Genomic DNA, 20771 nt, shown 5'->3' on the forward strand with positions numbered 1-20771 from the left:
TGGATACAACTTAACTTGCAACAAACACCTTGGCAGGCTCGCTTGGTTCATATTTTTAGAAAATGTATGCCGATTATCCAGGTATGAATAACCATCGTTTGTCAGTCATTCTTTCAAGCAAAAATGGTTCTCTATGAAAAACAGGGACCAGTTCAGTTCACAATTCAATCACACAAAACGCTTTCTCTCAAGACAACCATCATATTTCAATATGGAACAAGTACATCCACTTACCACATGACACGTTAAAAAGATGTCTCTAGGGTCAAGATTTAATAAAATCAGTCATTTCTACTGCTTCATAAAGGGCATTCTTAAGTAAAGCTTTCCATTTTTTAATTTTATTTTTCACTGAAAGTACATGGCAGTGAAGAATACCATGACTCCTAGTACCACATGGTGCCACTGCCTTGATTCCTGCAAAGGCACCAGTACTTTTAGCAGGTGTGACTTGTGCACCGTCAGTGCAAATTCAACACAGTTGTTCCGGAATAAACCATGAAATTCAAAAGAGTTATTCCACACTGAATACTTTGGCACTATTTGTGTTTTCTGTCAAACGTTCACCAAAAAGATATTCTTTGATAATTGCTTTGGCGCTGATACCAGATAAATACAAACAAAATGGCAAGTGCAACCATGACTACAAATTCTTCCATTTGTAAGGAAAAAATACACTTCTCTGCAAGATACCAAACTAGTCTTCATGTTTGCAGCTAAATCTTTAATTTAACAAATTACTGTATTATTAGAAAGTGGCAGTGCTATTATTTCTTTCAATGCTTTTTCATCCAAACAAGGTTTTATTGTGTGTTTCTCCAGCCACTGCAATTTGATAACCTATCTTAATAGCTTTTTCTTTTCTAGTTTGGAAAGCTGTACCAAATAATTTTTGCCTTTTAAAGAGCTCATCATATCTGCATTTAATTCATTTGCTTTATTTTTCTTTAGATGATGAATGGTTGGTCTAAGAATAATGCTATTGCGACCAAAATACTATTCAAAAAAGTTCTGTAGGGCTTCCCTGGTGGCACAGTGGTTGAGAGCCCGCCTGCCGATGCAGGGGACGCGGGTTCGTGCCCCGGTCCGGGAAAATCTCACATGCCGCGGAGCGGCTGGGCCTGTGAGCCATGGCCGCTGAGCCTGCACGTCCGGAGCCTGTGCTCCGCAACGGGAGAGGCCAAAACAGTGAGAGGCCCGTGTACCGCAAAAAAAAAAAAAAAAAAAAAAAGTTCTGTGGCATCAGACACATAAGGTAAATTTCTGACATCTGTAAAACTTGACGAAAGCTTTCATATTTTCATGTATTATTTAGTTCTGCACATTTATTTGGAGTAAATTCCTCTTTTCATGAGTCAGAGAACTCCGTTATGTCGTTGTTTCATTTTTTTTTCAGCATTTATACACATGGTACAGCTTTGAGTTGAAAAAAATCGAGTCCTCTAATATCCCCCTTTTTAAACCATTGATCTATCCTTAAATATAAAAAATATATAAAATATTAAGTTCAAAAGAATTTTTATACCATTTAAAATTTTAGAAAAGTTTTAAAATCAAGACTATAAACTTTTTGTTCTTTTTCCATATACCAAATTTCCATAATCCATAATTTCCAAAATTCCATAATCCAAATTTCCATGAAATTTAGGGATTTCAAAGTAATGACTTATTAAAAGAAAACAGGCCCCAGAGATGATAGCAGCTATAACTGCAGGTAGCTAGTAAGAATGCAAAGAAGTACTAAGAACAGAGTTCATCTCTGAAAATGCACATATTTATACTCTAAGCCTACTATCCTTAGAAGATTCTAGAAACACAAGAGTACACAAGCACACATCTCATTAGCCATCAGAGGAAAAGCTCATCACAAGCCATTTGGCCTCTAGAAAACTCCACCATACACCTGAGAGAGAAAGAATGAAAAAGGCAGACAGTCTCTTAGTATTTTTTTTTAATAGCCTTGACCTCATGGACCCTACAGAGGTCTCAAGGAACCCCAGGGCTCCCCAGATCACACTTGAGAACAGCTGTTCTAAAGTAAAACTTGCTTTGCCAAGCTAGTTATTAAACTTATACAGGGGAACCGTCAAAGATGACTGAAGATCAGATGAGAGTCCATAGACCTTCTCCCCTAAGCACCTTGCTTACTTTAACTCCAAGGGATGAAAAAGAAACTGGCCAACAGACATTCCTCCTTAAATAATGGAGCGTCTCCCCGGCCCAAGCCTCCGTTACATGACTCTTCCCATCTCCCGGCATTTACCCTTTCTGCACTTACCAGAGCAGAACTCTAAGAAAGCAGTGGCATCAGGAAGACAGTGCAGTGATAGAGATACAGACTCAGAGACCAACTGGCCTTGATTGCTTGGATGTGGGGCAACTTGTGAAGGAATGGAGGAGAATAACACAGCCTTCCAAGTTGTGCTGCTGTAAGCACGGGCTTTCTGGAGGAGCAGGTCAGGTAAGAAGACAAACGAGCTTGGTTTTGGACATGTTGGTTTTAGGTGCCAGGAGCCAGTATGGCTGCCTTTCCCATGGAGCTGTGAGTCCCACTGAGCAGTTCCTAGCAGTGCCTGATGCATGTCAGAACTCAACCACCATGTCAGACAGGTAGGCAGGAAGAAGAAACCAAGAAATAACAGGGGTTTGTCTACATCACAATAAACAGAATGTCCCCTGTTGTCAGAAAACATTACTTCTGTTTCTTGGGGAACAAAACCTTAATTCAATTGCAATTGCTCTGAAGACAGATACTTCTATTTCAGAAATATTAAAAGAAACTCCAATTGGAAATATTGAAAACCAACGAAATAGGCCCTTTCCCTGAGAATGAGCCATCGATTTCCCTTAATATTCTTGCTGTCTTGTGTTTTCCCCAGATTTCTAGCTCTAATCATCCTCAGCCACGGAGACAGTAAATAAAGATGTATTAATGTCTCCAGCACATTTAGCATGAAGCCAGAAGCATCCAGCCTCCAACAGATGAATGGATAAAGAAAATGTGGTATATACATACAATGGCATATTACTCAGACTTGAAATAGGAGATCCCGTCACATGCAACAACATGGATGAACCTGGAGGACATTATGCTGAGTGAAATGAACTGGTCACAAAAGGCCAAATGTGGGCTTCCCTGGTGGCACCGTGGTTAAGAATCCACCTGCCAGTGCGGGGGACGTGCGTTCGACCCCTGGTCCGGGAAGATCCCACATGCTGCGGAGCAACTAAGCCCGTGCGCCACAACTACTGAGCCTGCGCTCTAGAGCCCGTGCTCCACAACTACTGAGCACACGTGCCTAGAGCCCGTGCTCTGCAACAAGAGAAGCCCCCGCACCGCAACGAAGAGTAGCCCCCGCTTGCCGAAAGCTGCACGCAGCAACAAAGACCCAATGCAGCCACAAATAAATAAATTTATATTTTAAAAGGCCAAATACAGTATGATTCCATTCATATGAGTTATACCAGTTATCTAAAGTAATCAAAAAAAAAATCACAGAAACAGGAAGTAGAAAGGTAGTTGCCAAGGGGTGGGAACAAGGGGGAGGGGATACGAGTATTCAATTAACAGGCATAGCTTCAGTTTTGCAGGATAAAAAAGTTCTAGAGATCCACTGTGAGTATACCTGACAGTACTGAATTGTACTCTTAAAAATGGTTAAGATGGTAAATTTTGTTATGTAATTGAAGCCACAACTTAAATTTTTAAAAAAAATCCAGCCCCAAGAAATGGTCAGTGCATACATATACTACTGAGGGGCTAGAAAATTCGCCCAGTGGAGATCAATGCCACCCCACAGACCCATCAAACCCCCGGCCCGTCCAAACTCCCCAGCCCTTGTCTCACTGAACCCCCTAAATGGTTCTTTTCCCTCTGCTTATAAACCTGCTGAAACCTATTATTCTCCTCCAGCCTTTACCTCTCCTTCCCATCTCAAGGACCTCCAGAGAGTTCCCTGCCCCTCCAAGTGGGGCCTCTTACTCTGCACCCAGTGGAACTGCTTTCACCAAAGGTCAGCCACTGCCCAGTTGACAATTTCCTGGCCCCGGAGACTAATAACGCTTCTAAGACACATTTGCAAGGCAGTCTCCGCTTTACATCCTCCAGTTCATTAAATCATAAAAGCAAACGTGTCCTCTTCATAGTAATGACCCAAGGAAAAATCAGGCACCTCAACTACTGAGCGCTGACGAAGCACCTGCTTTCCTGAATTCTTATTTAAGCCTCAGAGTAACTCTGAAGCTGGAATCTTTTCTCCATTTTGCAGAAGGAATTTTGACCCGCCCAAGGTCGGGCAGATACTAATTACCAAAAGGAGGGGTTGCAAACCAGGTCCGTTGAGTCTCAAACCCTCCCTCCATCACCCCCACTCTTCTCACTCAAGAGGAGATAACATCAGGTACCTAAGAGAGAGGACAGAGGGAAAATCCTCGAGGTGGCGCAGGGGGCACCTTCCCCGCCGCCCCTCCTCCCCTACAGCTCGGCTACTCCTCCGCACCGCTCCCCAGGAGGAGAGCACCCTCGAGCCGAGGGCGTTCAAGGCCAGACACGGCCCTCCCTCGCTCGCCGTGCGAGCCTGCGTACACTACCTCGCCAAACCTCAAGTTTCCCCATCCTTAGAAAAGGGGGAAATGATCGGACCACCACATTAGACTGCTGGGAGGATTTAATAAAAGCAATTTAGAAAAGCACTTAGCAAACTGCTCAGTCAGTGTAAAGACTCCATCAACCAGCTGGTAAAGTCTAGACTTAAGGTGGGGTTGATCCGAAAGCCAGAAAGGGTCGGGGGAAAAAATCCCGGAGCTCTCAGTGTGAGCTACATAGAGGGTTTTAGAGGGAGATCTGGCTTCGCGGAGCGGGCGCCCCCATACTCCCTATTACGCGCGCCGGCCCGGGAAAGTGAACCCAAGAAGACGCGGGGACTTGGGCCGCACACGGGTCTTCGGCTTCCGCCTCCCAGCATGGCTGGATAAACCGGTTTTATGAGAACAGCCGCTCCCGCCCCTATTCTCTGGCAGGGTGTGCCCTTCAGAAAAGTAGGAAGGGCCGGGAGCCGCACCTGGCGACCCCAGCAGTACCCCGGCCCTCCCCCGGCCTCCCAGCTCCGCGGCGATTGCTGGGGACCCCCGCTCGCGCTCGGGATCGCTGGGTCTCCAGACCCGCGCCGCGTCACACCGATCGGGCCAGCCGGGGCCATGTAGTCAAGAGGACCTGCACAGTCAGCCTCGGTTCTGAAGAGGCTCAGCCCCCGGGGTCAGCCGCCGGGGAAGCATCCGGCCGCCTCCGCACTGACCTTCCAACGCAGCCGCCCAGAGATGCCGCGCTGCTGCGGCGCCGGAGCTGGAGCTGCAGCCGCACGTGGCCAGAAGTCCGGGAGCGCGGAACAGAAAGTGGAGCTCAGCGCGCGCGGCGCCTTTATAGTCTCTGCCCGCAATCCCGCCCCCTGGCGCACCAATCCCCTTCTTCGGTCCGGGCCGCCCTGGCTTGGGCGTCGGATCACCAAGTGGGAGGGCGTCGGTTGCCATGGTAACCCTCCCCGAGGGTCCCAGTAGAGTTCCTGGCGTCTCGCGCCCCTCACGCGGGCTCCGCCTCCGACCCATTTCAGGAGAGCTCGCAGAAGGCTAGGGACGCGTTCGAGCCCAGCGTGCGGCGTCCCCGGCAGCGGCAGAGCCAGCCCGCAGGTCTTCGCGTGGGACTGTCCAGGTGGTGACAGCTCAAGGGCCTCCCAACACAAGGGGCCCGGAGCCCCAGAGCACCGGTCCGTGCTGGCGTTTGGCGGTTCAGCAGTGGACTTGAGGAGGAATGCGGGACGCGAAGGGAAAGCTGGAAGGATTGGCAATAGCTCCGGACCGGGGTCAGGAGATACGGTACAAAGAGACCTTGAGAGGGTCATTTCATCTTGGTTTCCCACATGGGAAATATCGCTGTGAAATTAGATGACCTCTAAGGCCACCGGACCAGCAGAGTCAGCATTACATAGGAGCTTGTTGGAAATGCAGATTTGAGGCTGCACCCCAGACCTGCTGAGTCAGAATCTCTGCGTTGGCGCCCTGTGAGCTGTGTTTTAACAAGCCCTCCAGGTGATGATGATCTGTGCTAAAGTTGAGAAGCGCCGATCTAGGGGAGTGGTTTCTCAGACCTGGCTGCAGATTAGAATCACCGGGGAGTTCTGGAACCTCCCAAATAAATCAGAATCTCGTCGGCGGGGGAAGGAGGGGCGGCAGGAAGCCCAGGCATAAGTTTTTTTTTTTAAGCTTCTCGAGTGATCCCCATGTGCTGTCAAGGTAAGAACCAAGTGATCCCCATGAGCTGTCATGGTGAGAACCACGGATATACCGTAGAGGCTTGGTCCTCCAAGTGTGGTTCCTGGAGAAAACAGCCCCCTCCCAGACCTACTAAATCACAGTCTGCATTTCAAGGGGCTCTCCAAGTGGTTCGTGTGCACGTTAGGGTTTGGAAAAACAGCTCTAAGGCCTCCTCCAACATTAAGAATGCATGATTTTATGAAATATGGCTTTCTGTTTTACAGACTCTTAGAAGGCCCCATTTCTTTCTTTTTTTTTTTTTTTGCGGTACGCGGGCCTCTCACTGCCGTGGCCTCTCCCGCTGCGGAGCACAGGCTCCGGACGCGCAGGCTCAGCGGCCATGGCTCACGGGCCCAGCCGCTCGGCGGCATGTGGGATCCTCCCGGACCGGGGCACGAACCCGTGTGCCCTGCATCGGCAGGCGGGCTCTCAACCACTGGGCCACCAGGGAAGCCCGAAGGCCCCATTTCTTCAACTTTTTCTCATATGACATGACCTTCATTATGGGTCTCTCTCTAGTGCACTTGAATTTTCAAATTTTAATTAGACTTTTAGCCTCTCAAGAGACGTAGGAGATTATCAAGGCCACTGTGCCCACTTGACAGAGGAAGAGGTAGAGCCCCACCTAGACAGGTGAAGAGATTTCCCCAGAGTCCAGGGGGACCAGAATGCTGCCCCAGCCACTGGGTCACTGCCCTTTCTAATACACCACATCATATCATTAGGAGTTATTTTTTGTTTTCCTCAAAGATTGTGGTGAGGTCAGAGATGACACTGAACTTGCTTTGAGTGGGTTGCAGACAGGGATGTTTCAGGGTGGAGCAACCCACTGAGGCTGCTGCTTGTTTGTGGCGGGGAAGGGGAGGAAGCGTGGCTTCAACCTTTGCTCCTGAGGACAGGGCAAGAGCAAGGCGTGATTACCAAGGGACTGAAAGGTGACGTGGTTTCTGGTGTGGATGAAAAATGTCACCTGCCATATCAGTAAACAAAGGATGTTGCAGACATCAAGCCAGCAGCCATTGCTGCCGCCCCCCCACCCTCCCCGCGACTGTGCACCCTGAAGGCATATGGGATGGAGAAAATCAGGATACTGGGCTTAGATAGTTAAGGTGCGTTTCAAAGGAATGATTTCAGTTAACCCAGACCCTTGCATCTTCCCATACCTAGAAAAGTGCTAAATTCGTTAATGTGAGATGTCTGGTTTTCTTTAACATAATCTTTTGATGTTCCCACTGCCTGGTTTTTGTTGCAAAAACCCCTGTATATCCTGGTTCCTCCCTGACTTCTTTGGAGCAATCCCTCAGCGCAGTCTGAGAGGCTATCTTCTGGGTTTAAGTCCTCAGAAAATCTGCTAAATAAAACATAATTCTCAACTTTTAGGTTGTGCTTTTTTTTTTTTCCAGTTGACGGTTTTGGTGACCACGAAGGGCCCAGAGCAGACTTGTCTTCTTCAGCTGAACTCTACGAGGATCTGGAGCTTGGTACCAGCAGAGGCCTCTTTGGTCCATGCACCTCCACCTCGTCAGAGAGTCCAGACGAATTTGGGTGAGTCTTTCCTGGTTCTTGGACCTCCCATTATTGGCTGATGATCCTAGGTTTTATTCAGTGGTGTTTAAACTCTCTGGAGGAGTAGGTTATCTTTGAAACTTAGTTTCAAGAGGTACCTGTGTTATCCTCCGTGAAAGACACTGGGAAAATTTTGCTCAGTTTAGACACTGAATGGTTTATCCTCAGTTGAAAGACTGGGAGGACTTTGCTCATTTGAAAGACACTGAGTAGGGTTGGCCTGGGTAATTAAGTAGAAGACTGGCCTATCATTTTTCCTTGAATTGGCTACTTTAATAGAGTTTGTTTTAAAAAAAAGAGTTTGTTGAAGTAAAAGTTATCTCAGCAAACCAACCTTGGAATGGGAAACAAAGCTTCCGAAACAAAAGAAAAAGGAACAACAGATTGCCAGTTTCCAACTAATATCCCAGACAGGTTTATGTACGTATAAAACTTACAAGTACCAGGACTTCCCTGGTGGTCCAGTGCTTAAGGCTTCCCCTTCCAATGCAAGGGGTGTGGGTTTGATCCCTCGTCGGGGAGCTAAGATCCTACATGCCTCACAGCCAAAAAGCCAAAACGTAAAAAAAAAAAAAAAAAGTAATATTGTAACAAATGTTACAAATAATATTGTAACATTTTAAAATGGTCTACTTCAAAAGAAACTTTTAAAAAATTAAATAAAAAATAAAGCTCACGAGTACTTATTGGGTTGGCCAAAATGTTCATTCAATTTTTTCTGTAAGGTGGCTCTAGTAGCACTTAATTGTCTTTAATGTCATTTGAAACAATTATGTTAGATTGTATTGTGACAGCTGTCATATCAGCGTGCATTTAAAAAAAAACATCAAAATTGGTGAATTTTTGTGTAGCCATTTTAATATTGAATATTGAAGAACAAAACATTTTGGCATATTATTATTTCAAGAAAGGTAAAAAACACAACTGAAATGCAAAAAAAGATTTGTGCAGTCTATGGAGAAGGTGCTGTGACTGGTCGAACATGTCAAAAGTGGTTTGCAAAGTTTCATGCTGGAGATTTCTCGCTGGACGATGCTCCAAGACGGTCAGACTAGTTAAAGTTGATAGCGATCAAATTGAGACATTAATTGAGAACAACTGAGAACAATCAACGTTATACCACCTGGGAGATAGCTGACATACTCAAAATATCCAAATCAATCACTGAAAATCATTTGCACCAGCTTGGTTATGTTAATTGCTTTGATGTTTGGACTCCACATAAGTTAAGCGAAAAAAAACCTTGACCGTATTTCCGCATGCGATTCTTTACCTAAACATAACGAAAACATTCCATTTTTAAAACAAATTGTGACGGGCAATGAAAAGTGGATACTGTACAATAATGTGGAACGGAAGAGATCGTGGGGCAAGGGAAATGAACCACCACCAACCACACCAAAGGCTGGTCTTCATCCAAAGAAGGTGACATTGTGTATATGGTAGGATTGGAAGGGAGTCCTCTATTATGAGCTCCTTCCAGAAAACCAAACGATTCCAGCAAGTACTGCTCCCAGTTAGACCAACTGAAAACAGCACTCAACGAAGAGTGTCCGGAATTAGTCAACAGAAAACGCTACTCTTCCATCAGGATAACGCAGGGCCACATGTTTCTTTGATGACCAGGCAAAAACTGTACTGGCGGCCAAAAGTACACCACATGTATGTGTGTATGTATGTTTTGAGAACTCGGTCTCTGCCATCCAAAAGGTATACATGTGGTGTACTTTTGGCCGCCAGTAGCTTAGACTGGGATTCTGAGCAGTCTTTTGTCTGTGCCAACTCTCAGGGGATTTTTACCATTTTAACTTCCTTGCGTCAGGAAGTACAGTGAAGGCCTTTACTTTCTTAGACTGTTTTTGGGAATAAACTTTCTGGATCTTGTTTAGGTGGCATCCTTCACACTCTCGTGGGGAAGCCTCTTGTGTCTTATTGGTTTGAGTCACTGTTAAGATATATCTCATTAATGGCAGATGATGGATCCTTTAAATTGGAAAAACTCTAAATTGGTAAATTAGAGACCTCTCATTATAAACAGCTGTTCTATTGGTGCCTATTAAAAAAGTGGAAAAAATATATATCTAATGGTTAACCTAAGAACTCCTTTAGTTTAAAACAAACAAGAAAAACCATTTTGGGAATCCTATTTATGGTCTCTTCTTTCCCTCAATGGGTCTTACAGATGCTAATGAAAACATTAGAATAATTAATGTTAATTAGATTGATTAACAGACTAAGAAAAAAACCTGAAGTCTAGAGACCTTTTTCCCAACCAGGTGGAAATTTTAAAGGGGCTTGTCCCAAATGGATAAAGAAATCTTTAGGTGGTTATTTTAAGATGAGAGAAATAAAATGGACATTAATGGGATTAAATCAAAGGTTTGATACAACACTGTCTAAGGTTGGATGGGCCAGAGGAACCCCCTCTTGGTCCTCAACATTAAATTGGCCCCAAACAAGTCCGCTCTATTTACCCCAGTTTAAAAAACATATACAGCTGGAAGAAAATTATATTGAGATAGCTGACCAACAATTACTTGGGACAACAGTTAGGCCAATTAATCAAGTTAAAAGACTGACAAAAGGGCCTGAGTCTCTGGGCTTAACCCCTCACTGGGGACCCCAGAACCTTTTATACAAAATAGATAAAATAAGTAAGGAAAGCTCTCGGACTCGTTGTAAAACCAAGGCTTGTTGATTGAGTCCTAATGTAAACTAAAATATATAGAATTGAGATTAAAGTTTGTAAAAATTGGTATGTTTAAATGGGCTTTATATAAGATGGTTATGTTGCAGGAAGGGGGACCCCTTCCAGAGCCCGAGAGTGGGCTCTTGTCTAACATTCGGAAATGAATTGTCCGAGGACACACACATGCTGACGACGCAGGAGACCTTACTGGGAAGGGGCGCCTGAGCAGAGAGCAGGAGGGTAAGGGAACCCAGGAGGACTGCTCTGCCATGTGGCTCGCAGTCTTTGGTTTTATGGTAATGGGATTAGTTTCCTGGTTGTCTCTGGCCTATCATTCCTGGTGGCACGAGCATCACTCAGCCAGGATGGATTCCAGCGAGGAGGATTCTGGGAGGTTGGTAGGACATATGGACTGGTGTGTCCTTTTGACCTTTCCCGAATTCTTCCAGTTGGTGGTGGCTTGTTAGTTCTGTGTTCCTTACCAGGGCCTCCTGTTTAAGATAACTCAGGCAAATGGTTACTGTGGTGCCTGGCCAGGGTGAGCGGTTTCAGTCAGTGTTTCCCCTCACAGTTACATCTCCTTTGCTTAATTATGTTGTGGGATAGACATGTTTCACTGGGGAATACTTCCCCAAGTAGATTTGCCCCTCAAGAAATATTAATGAAACATACTAAAGGAAACTAATAGGGTTACCTGAGCTCTTTACAAAAAAAAAAAAATACTGGGAACCAATATTCAGGGGCTAATTAATAGTAGAGATTTTGCTCTGAGTTTAACTTGTGCACTCAGAAAGAGGGCCTTTGTCGACTGCCATATGAAAGCTTTAGAAGGCATGATGAATTAAACCCTAAAGTTCTAGAACATAGAACTCTTTTATTTTTATTTATTTGTTAACACCTTTATTGGAGTGTAATTGCTTTACAACAGTGTGTTAGTTTCTGCTTTATAACAAAGTGAATCAGCTCTACATATACATATATCCCCATATCTCTTCCCCTCTTGCATCTCGCGCCCTCCCACCCTCCCTATCCCACCCCTCTAGGTGGTCACAAAGCAGCTAGCTGATCTCCCTGTGCTATGCGGCTGCTTCCCACTAACTATCGGTTTTACATTTGGTAGCTTATATATGTCCATGCCACTCTCTCACTTTGTCCTAGCTTACCCTTCCCCCTCCCCATGTTCTCAGTTCCATTCTCTAGTAGGTCTATGTCTTTATTCCCATCCTGCCCCTAGGTTCTTCATGACCATTTTTTTTTTTTTTAGATTCCATTAGAACTCTTTTTAAATTTTTATTTATTTTTTGGCTGCATTGGGCCTTCATTGCAGCATGCAGGCTTTCTCTGGTTGAGGCGAGCCGGGGGGCTACTCTTCGTTGCAGTGCGCGAGTTTCTCATTGCGGTGGCTTCTCTTGCTGCAGAGCACAGGCTCTGGGTGCGTGGGCTCCAGTAGTTGCAGCACTCAGGCTCAGTAGCTGCGGCACACAGGCTTCAGTAGTTGTGGCGTGCGGGTTCTAGGGCATGCGAACTTCAGTAATTGTGGCACATGGGCTCAGTAGTTGTGGTTTGTGGACTTTAGAGTGCAGGCTCAGCAGTTGTGGCACATGGGCTTAGTTGCTCCGTGGCATGTGGGATCTTCCCAGACCAGGGATCGAACCCGTGTCTCCCGCATTGGCAGGTGGATTCTTAACCACTGTGCCACCAGGGAAGTCCCTAGAACATAGAACTCTTAAATTTTGGTTTAGTTGGAAGTCTTCTCACTAATATAGAAAATCAAATTAATGAAAATATAGCTGTGCAAATCAATCTTTTAATATCATTTAGGTGACAGACTGGTTCTTTGGGGAATTAAAAGCAACTGTTTTTGTCTTGCAAATCTCTACAAGACAGAAGTGTAAATAGAGCCCATGAGGACCTGAGACTGAGCCTAATTAGCTCAATCAGGTAGAACTTGAAACCAAGGGGGCAAAAAAGGAAAAGGTGGCCTTTTAAAACTCAAACCACTGGAGGGTTCCCTGGTGGCAAAAGTAAATAAATTAATAAAAATAAATAAATTAAATTATTCTCTCATTTACCTTTATTTTACAATTTATGAAAACATTACCATACCAAGTTAATATTTATAAAATTATTTACTTTTGGCTGTGTTGGGTCTTCATTGCTGCACGTGGGCTTTCTCTATTTGCAGCAAGTGGGGGCTACTCTTTGTTGCGATGTGCACATTTCTTATTGCGGTGGCTTCTCTTCACGGGCTTTAGGCATGTGGGCTTCAGTAGTTGTGGCATGTGGACTCAGTAGTTGTGGCTCACAGGCTCTAGAGTGCAGGCTCAATAGTTGTGGCACACGGGCTCAGTAGTTGGGGCACACGGGCTCAGTAGTTGTGGCGCACGGGCTTAGTTGCTCTGCAGCATGTGGGATCTTCCAGGACCCACATTAAGGTTAAGATTTTAACCCTTAAAAACCATAAGATTAAGGTTTTTAAGGGCTAAAATTGTAATATGTAATTAAAGCTATAAAGATAATAAGGGAAACATTTCAGTATGCAAGGAAAGTAGGATGTGCGTTTTCAGCAAAAGAAAGTGTGAGGTATGGAAAAACATTTTGTTAAGGGGAAAGAATGATTGTGTCCTAGAGCTGGTTAGTTGTTTGTTTTTGGATGGGAAAATAAGGGACAAACTAATATGGAAACAGAAAGTTGTAGGTTTCTAGAAGGGGAGCCCTGAAAAATTTTGTACATGGTCAGTCTGGGGTTAGATTAAATTTAGTTAGATAAATGGATTTTGTTATAAAAGTAGGCTGATGCAAGACTAGATTTTGTTCCTCTCTCTGTTAAGAGAACAAAGTTTTCTTGGAATACTGCTTTTGGTAACAGATTGTGTGAGTTTCTTTGCCTTTAAGTGACCTGTATTTGTTTTTTGAAATCTTTTTGTCACTTTGGTTAAGTGAATAAGTATTGTTTCACAGTGACCTGTGATCCTTTTGGACCAAGTGTTTTGAAACCTTTTTTATGTTTTTGACAAGCTTTCCAAATATCAAATTCTAACTAAAGATTTTTTGACCTCCAGCTAACTCTGGGATGCTTCAAAGGAACCTTGAGACATCTCAGAGAGGAAAATTAGAGTAATTGGGCTTATTTGGTATGTTAAATTACTTGAGAAGCATTGTCAAGTGATTGGAGATAAGCCTTATATTGTATGGATAAATGTCATTAATATATCAATAGATATTCTAAAATTTATATGGAATTCCTAAAAATGCGATATGTCCTGGTATAATGTTTTCAGTCATAATTCTAGTTATTATCTTAAAATGGTGTACGTCACAGAAATATCTAAGTTTCTTGTCAATTACGTGGTAATCAGATCTTTAACCGTGCTATTTTAGGTCTTTTGTGGTTTATAGACAATCATTGTTTTATTCTGATGCTTTTATAAAATGAAGATATTCAAGAAAATTCATAAAGCTTCTTGATAAATGTAAGTTTCTGATAGCTTTTAGATCATACCACTAAACTGCATAAGAAATTACAAAACTCTGATGGAAAACCTGACGATTTAATCCAGATCAATAGGGATTAATTACATGGGACCAAATGGACTGATAAATATGATTTATAATTATATGACTTTTTCTGAAATATACCAGCTTTTAATCTTTGTTTTCTAGAAAAACGTTTCCTCTTATGCTGTGACCTACAATGAGTTGATAAAGTATACCTTGGTAAACAAAGATGAAACATATATATTTTTTCTCTACCTGATCCTTCCAGAATTTGGCTTCTCCAGCTAACTCCCCTGTGGACTTGATGGTTTATTGCAACCAGATTACAACTAGTTACACTAATCATTGTTTTAATTTGTTCTCTTTATTTTCAATTTGTTTATGGTTTGTGTCTCTCTCTGCTGCATTGACTCTATTAATGTTACTATCTGTATTACTTGTATCCTGTCTGTTTTATAAGATTGTTGTCTCTTGCATTTCCCAATGTGTATCCAGGCCTCCAACAAAATTAATGATGTCTTGAGAGAGTTAATCATATATAAAACTCTACATAAAATAATTGTAATTGTGCAACTCTAGGTATGGGAAGAAGCAACAAGTGAAAACATTTCCCAGATCATAATAGGCTACTAAAACAGGTAATCCAGAGAATTATAGATTATCAATAGGGCCTGATCCGGAAAAGATCAGCACATTGAATGGCCTGTCAACAGAATCTTCACCTGATAGAGGAGTGAGAATTCCTAGTGCCATGGGACAAAATTGTTCATGAAATGCCTCCCAGACGTTGGTCGAATTTATGACCAAGGGGAGGCACTGTGGATGAAAAGTGTTGCCTGCCGTATCAGTAAACAAAGGATGCTGCAGCCATCAAGCCAGCAGCCACTGCAGCTGCCCTGCCTGTTCACCCTGAGGGTATTCAGGATGGAGAAAAGCAGGATACTTGCCTTAGATAGTTAAGGTGCATATCAAAGGAATGATTTCAATGAGGCCAGACTCTTGCATCTCCCCATACCTAGTAAAGCGCTAAATTCATTAACTTGAGATGTTTGGTTTTCTTTAAAAGTAATCTTTTGATGTTCTGACTACCTGGTTTTTGTTGCAAAGCTCTTATATATTTTGTATAACTTTTAAAAAATTTTTTTAATTTATTATTTTATTTATTTTTGGCTGCATTGGGTCTTCGTTGCTGTGCGCGGGCTTTCTCTAGTTGCAGTGAGTGGGGGCTACTCTTTGTTGAGATGTGCGGGCTTCTCATTGCAGTGGCTTCTCTTGTTGTGGAACACGGGCTTTAGGCACGCGGGCTTCGGTAGTTGTGGCACGAGGCTCAGTAGTTGTGGCTCATGGGCTCTAGAGTGCAGGCTCAGTAGTTCTGGCGTGCAGGCTGAGTTGCTCCGCAGCCTGTGGGATCTTCCTGGACCAGGGCTCGAACCCGTGTCCACTGCATTGGTGGGTGGAGTCTTAACCTCTGTGCCACCAGGGAAGCCCTCCTATATATTTGGCTCCTCCCTTACCTTTCGGAGCAGTCCCTCAGAGCAATCTGAGAAGCTGTCTTCTGGGCTTAAGGTCTTAACATCTGTTTCTTCTCTTCCCTACAGACACAGCCTGGTATGAATGTCACCAGCCCTCTGCCTCCCCCAGTCAAGGGACAGACACTCCCTCAGGATTTAAATCCTGATTGGACTGACTGAGAGTCTGAAGACAGCAGGTGCTGTCCCCCCCAGCAGAGGCCCTCTGAGAAAGTCAGTCATGCCCGGGGCCATTGCCTGTGGGCTTCCTGCCCCTTTCCAGGCTGTGTCTTCTTCATATCATTTGGCTTAAGTCAGGGAAGTAGGTTTCTCTTACCCTAACTTGGATAGTGAGATAATGATAATTTTCAGACTTTCCTTCCATTTTCAGGGTTGAGATTTTGGCTCTCAGGTCACAGACCCAAATAATAAGAAATGAAATAAATATCCCCTAGTTCATATTGATATAATGAGTGAATGAATGAATGAAGGAAGGAGAAGGGACAACTCCTTCTTATAGAAGAATTTCAACTAATAAGCATGGAGGGAATGAGGGAAATAGACATTCCCCATAGAGCACCATAGCAGTAATTGCTGCAGGCAAGTCCACAGATAGATGCTAAAATTAGTGGGTGAAGGCTTAAGGAGAAGCAAGATATTTGCATAGTCTCAAGGTATCTCTCCCCAAATAGATGTTTATTAATAACAAGGGGAAAGACAGTAACTTTACGGTAAAGAAAACTGGCAGTCACCACCTTAACCAAGCGACTAAGGTTAACATCGTCAGAAATGAGGTACATCGTCATGTACCCCATGATGTGATGCCCTGGGAACAGCTTACCACCCTGTGGTGTCCTTCCCAATAGTGCATAATCTCAGTCTAATCATGAGAATACATCAGACAGCACACATAGAGGAACAGTCTACAAAGTAACTGACCACTCCTTTCAAAAGTCTCAAAGCCAGGGGACTTCCCTGGTGGCACAGTGGTTAAGATTCCGCCTGCCAATGCAGGGGACACGGGTTCGAGCCCTGGTCTGGGAAGATCCCACATGCCACGGAGCAACTAAGCCCGTGTGCCCCAACTACTGAGCCTGCTCTCTAGAGCCCACGAACCACAACTACCGAAGCCCGCGTGCCTAGAGCCCGTGCTCCACAACAAGAGAAGCCACCGCAGTGAGAAGCCTGCACATCCCAAGGCAGAGTAGCTCCCACTTGCTGCAACTAGAGAAGGTCTGCGCACAGCCATGAAGACCCAATGCAGCCATAAATTAATTAATTAATTTTTAAAAAGTCTCAAAGCTAGGAAAGATGGGAATGGTCACAGATTAAGGGAGAATAAAGAGACGCAATGACTAAGTGTAAGGTGGGTCCTGGAACGGATCCTGGAACTGAGAAACAACTGTGGAAAAACTGGCAGAACCTGAATAAAGTTGGTAGTTTAGGTCATAGTATTGTCCTGATGTTACTTCCTTAGTTTTGAGAATTGTCCTATGGTTATGTAAGATGTTAATATGAGGGGAGGTTGGGTGAAGGGTATAAAGGAACTCTGTACTATTTTTGCTCTCTGTAAGTCTAAAATGATAGTAAACATTTAAAAAGTATTCTTTAAAAAGAATGCATGCAGTAAAACCTGTCACTTAATAAAAATGACTAAAAATCTTTTAACAAAATGTAAATATGTAAAATTTCACTTGGGAAAAATAGACTTTGTGGAAATAATGAGCAGAAAAGGAGATTCACAGTAGGAGAAGTTATATTTGTTTAAATATAAAATGAGCAAAGAAAACAGGAGACGAATCAAATCTTTGTTGTAAAATTTAATGGAAAGTAATTAATTCCAAATAATTCAGTAAGGGAAGATTGAAAAGGAGAGAAAAACAAATGATTTATAGAAAACTGATCACAGGCTTATATTGACTTATTAGAAACATTTTTCTTTGTGTGCAATTAGAGAAAATGTAAACATTTATGACCATAAATTCCTAAACAGGATGTGTCCAAAGGTAATGTTTTTGTTTGTTTAAGATATCTCCGTGTGTAGTTAAGGAAGAATGAACAACACATGTAAATTCCATGCTTTCCTTTTAGGATTCCATATTGCTTTAATCTAAGATATGAATGGAGAGGCTTGTTTCTGTGTAAAGTCTAATAGATTGCCTCAGTAGGGACTTGGGCCCAGAAGGAATAATAATAAACCACACGGAACAAGTGAGTAAATTACATCACTGGGCCACAACTTCTGCGCCCAGTTATTGAAAATAGCACCAGGATTCCCCTTCCAGTTGCAGGAGTAGATGGTCTAGGCGGGGACCACACTGTCCCATAGCCACCCACACCCCACATATGGTGCTGAGCGCTTGCAAGGTGATCAGTTGGAATTGAGATGTACTGTAAATTTAAAGTACACACCATTCTGTAAGTTGTGTTTTTGTTTTGTTTATAGTTTCCTTTGCTCTGAAAAAGCTTACACAGGTCCCATTAGGTCCAATTTGTTTATTTTGCTTTTATTTCTTTGGCCTTGGGAGACTGACTTAAAATATTGCTACAATTTATGTCAGAAAATGTTTTGCCTATTTTATACTCTAGTTTTAAGGTGTCATGTCTTATATTTAAGTTTTAAGCCATTTTGAGTTTATTTTTGTGTGTAGTATGAAAAAGTGTTCTAACTTCATTGATTTACATGCAACTGTCCAGCTTTCCCAACACCCCTTGCTGAAGAGACTGTCTTTTATCCATTGTATATTTTTACCCCTTTGTCATAGATGAATTGACCGTGGGTGTATGGGTGTATTTCTGGGATCTCTATTCTGTTCCATTGATCCATATATTTGTTTTTGTGCCAATACCATGCTGTTTTGACTAATGTAGCTTTGTAGTGTAGTTCAAAGTCTGGAAGGGTTATGCCTCTGTCTTTGTTCTAATTTTTCCTCAGGATTGCTTTGGCAATTCTGGGCTTTTTTGTAGGCCCATACATATTTTAGGATTTATTTTCTAATTCTGTGAAAAATGTCATGGGGAATTTGATAGGGATTACATTAAATCTATATATTGCTTTGGGTAATATGGCCATTTTAGCTATATTAATTTTTCCAATTCAGGAACATGGAATATGTTTCCATTTCCTTGAAACATCTTCAGTTTCCTTTATCAATGTAAGTCTTTAACCTCCTTAGGTTTATTCCTAAATATTTTGGGTTCTTTGATGTGATTTTAAAAGGTATTGTTTTTTTACATTCCCTTCCTGACATTTCATTGTTAGTGTAAAGAAATGCAATTGATTACTGTATATTCATCTTGTATCCTGCTACCTTGCTGAATTCATTTATTAGTTCAAATAGTTTGTGTGGAGTGTTTAGGGTTTTCTATATAGAGTATCATGTCATCCACATATAATGACAATTTTACCTCTTCCCTTCCAACTTGGATACCCTTTATGTCTTTTTCTTGTCTGATTGCTGTGGCTAGTATTTCCAATCCTATGTTGAATAGAAGTGATGAAAGTGGGCATCCTTGTCTTCCTGAATTTAGTGGGAAGTCTTTCAGCTTTTCACCATTGAGTATTATGTTGGCTGTGGGCTTGTCATAAATAACTTTTATTATGTTTAGACATGTTCTCTCTATACCAAATTTGGGAAGAATTTTTATCATGAATGGATGTTGAATTTTATCAAATGCTTTTTCTGCATGTATGGGGATGATCATGTGGGTTTTGTCTTTTGTTGATGTGGTGTATCACATTGATTGATTTGTGTATGTTGAACCATCCATGTGAACTTGGGATGAATCCAACTTGGTTGTGGTGTGTGATCTTTTTATGTGTTGTTGGATTCAGTTTGCTAATATTTTGCTCAGGATTTTTGCATCTATATTCATCAGAGATACTGATCTGTAATTTTTTTTTTGTAATTTTATTTTTTGATGGTATCTTTGTCTGGTTTTGGTATCAGGGTGATGGTGGCTTCATAGAATGTCTTAGGGAGTTTTCCCTCCTCTTCAATCTTTTGGAAGAATTTGAGAAGTCTCGGTATAAGTCCTTTGTTTGTACGGTATAATCCAGCTGAGAAGCCATGTGGTCCTGGACTTCTGTTTGTAGAGAGTTTATAAATTACAGATTCTATTTCACTTCTAGGGATAGGTCCATTCAAATTACCTATTTCATTTTGATTCAGTTTTGGTGGGCTGTGTGTTGCTAGAAATTGTCCATTTCTTATAGGACAAATCTGTAGGCATATAATTATTCATAATATTCTTTTATGGTTTTTTGCCACATTGGTTATTATTTCTCTCCTGTCATTTCTTATTTTGTTTATTTGGGTTCTCTCTCTTTTCTTCTTGGTGAGCCTGGCCAGAGGTTTGTTGATTTTTTTGTTTGTCTCAAAGAAGCAGCTCTTGGTTTTATTGGTTGCTTTTCTATTGTTTTTTAAGCTCTCTTTTGTTTATTTCCTCTAATCTTTATTTCGTTCCTTCTGCTGACTTTAGGTTTTGTTTGCTCTTCTTTTTCTAATTCTTTTAGGTGGTAGGTTAGGTTGTTCATTTGATACTTTTCTTGTTTTTTGAGGAAGGCCTGTATCACTATGAAGGCCTTTATCCCTCTAATACCTGCTTTTGCTGCACCTCATAGATTTTGTATGGTTGTATTTTCATTGTCATTTGTCTCAAGGTATTTTTAAATTTTCTCTTTGATTTCATTGTTGACCCGTTGGGTTTTTAGTAACATGTTGTTTAGCCTCCATGAAATCGTTTTTCTCCTCGTTTCTTTTTCTGTAGTTGATTTCTAGTTTCATGCCATGTGGTCAGAAAAGATGCTTGACATAATTCCTATGCTCTTAAATTTGTTGAGGCTTGTTTTGTGCCCTAGTATGTGGTCAGTCCTAGAGAATGTTCCATGTGCACTTAAAAAGAATGTGTGTTCTATTCTTTTTGGATGTAACATCCTGAAAATATCAGTTAAGTCTAACTGTTCTACTGTATCCTTTAGAATCTCTGTTGCCTTATTGATATTTTTGTCTAGAATATCTGTCCATTGATGTGAGTGGGATGTTAAAGTCCCCTACTATTATTATTGTATTCCCATCAGTTTCTCCCTTTATTTCTGTTAGTATTTATTTTATGTATTTGGATTCTCCTATTTGGGTGCGTATATGTTGATGAGTGTAGTATCCTCTTTTTGTATTGATCCTTTTATCAATGTATAGTGTCCT

Source organism: Phocoena phocoena, chromosome 6 (assembly GCF_963924675.1).
Source record: "Phocoena phocoena chromosome 6, mPhoPho1.1, whole genome shotgun sequence".
Classification (NCBI taxonomy): domain Eukaryota; kingdom Metazoa; phylum Chordata; class Mammalia; order Artiodactyla; family Phocoenidae; genus Phocoena; species Phocoena phocoena.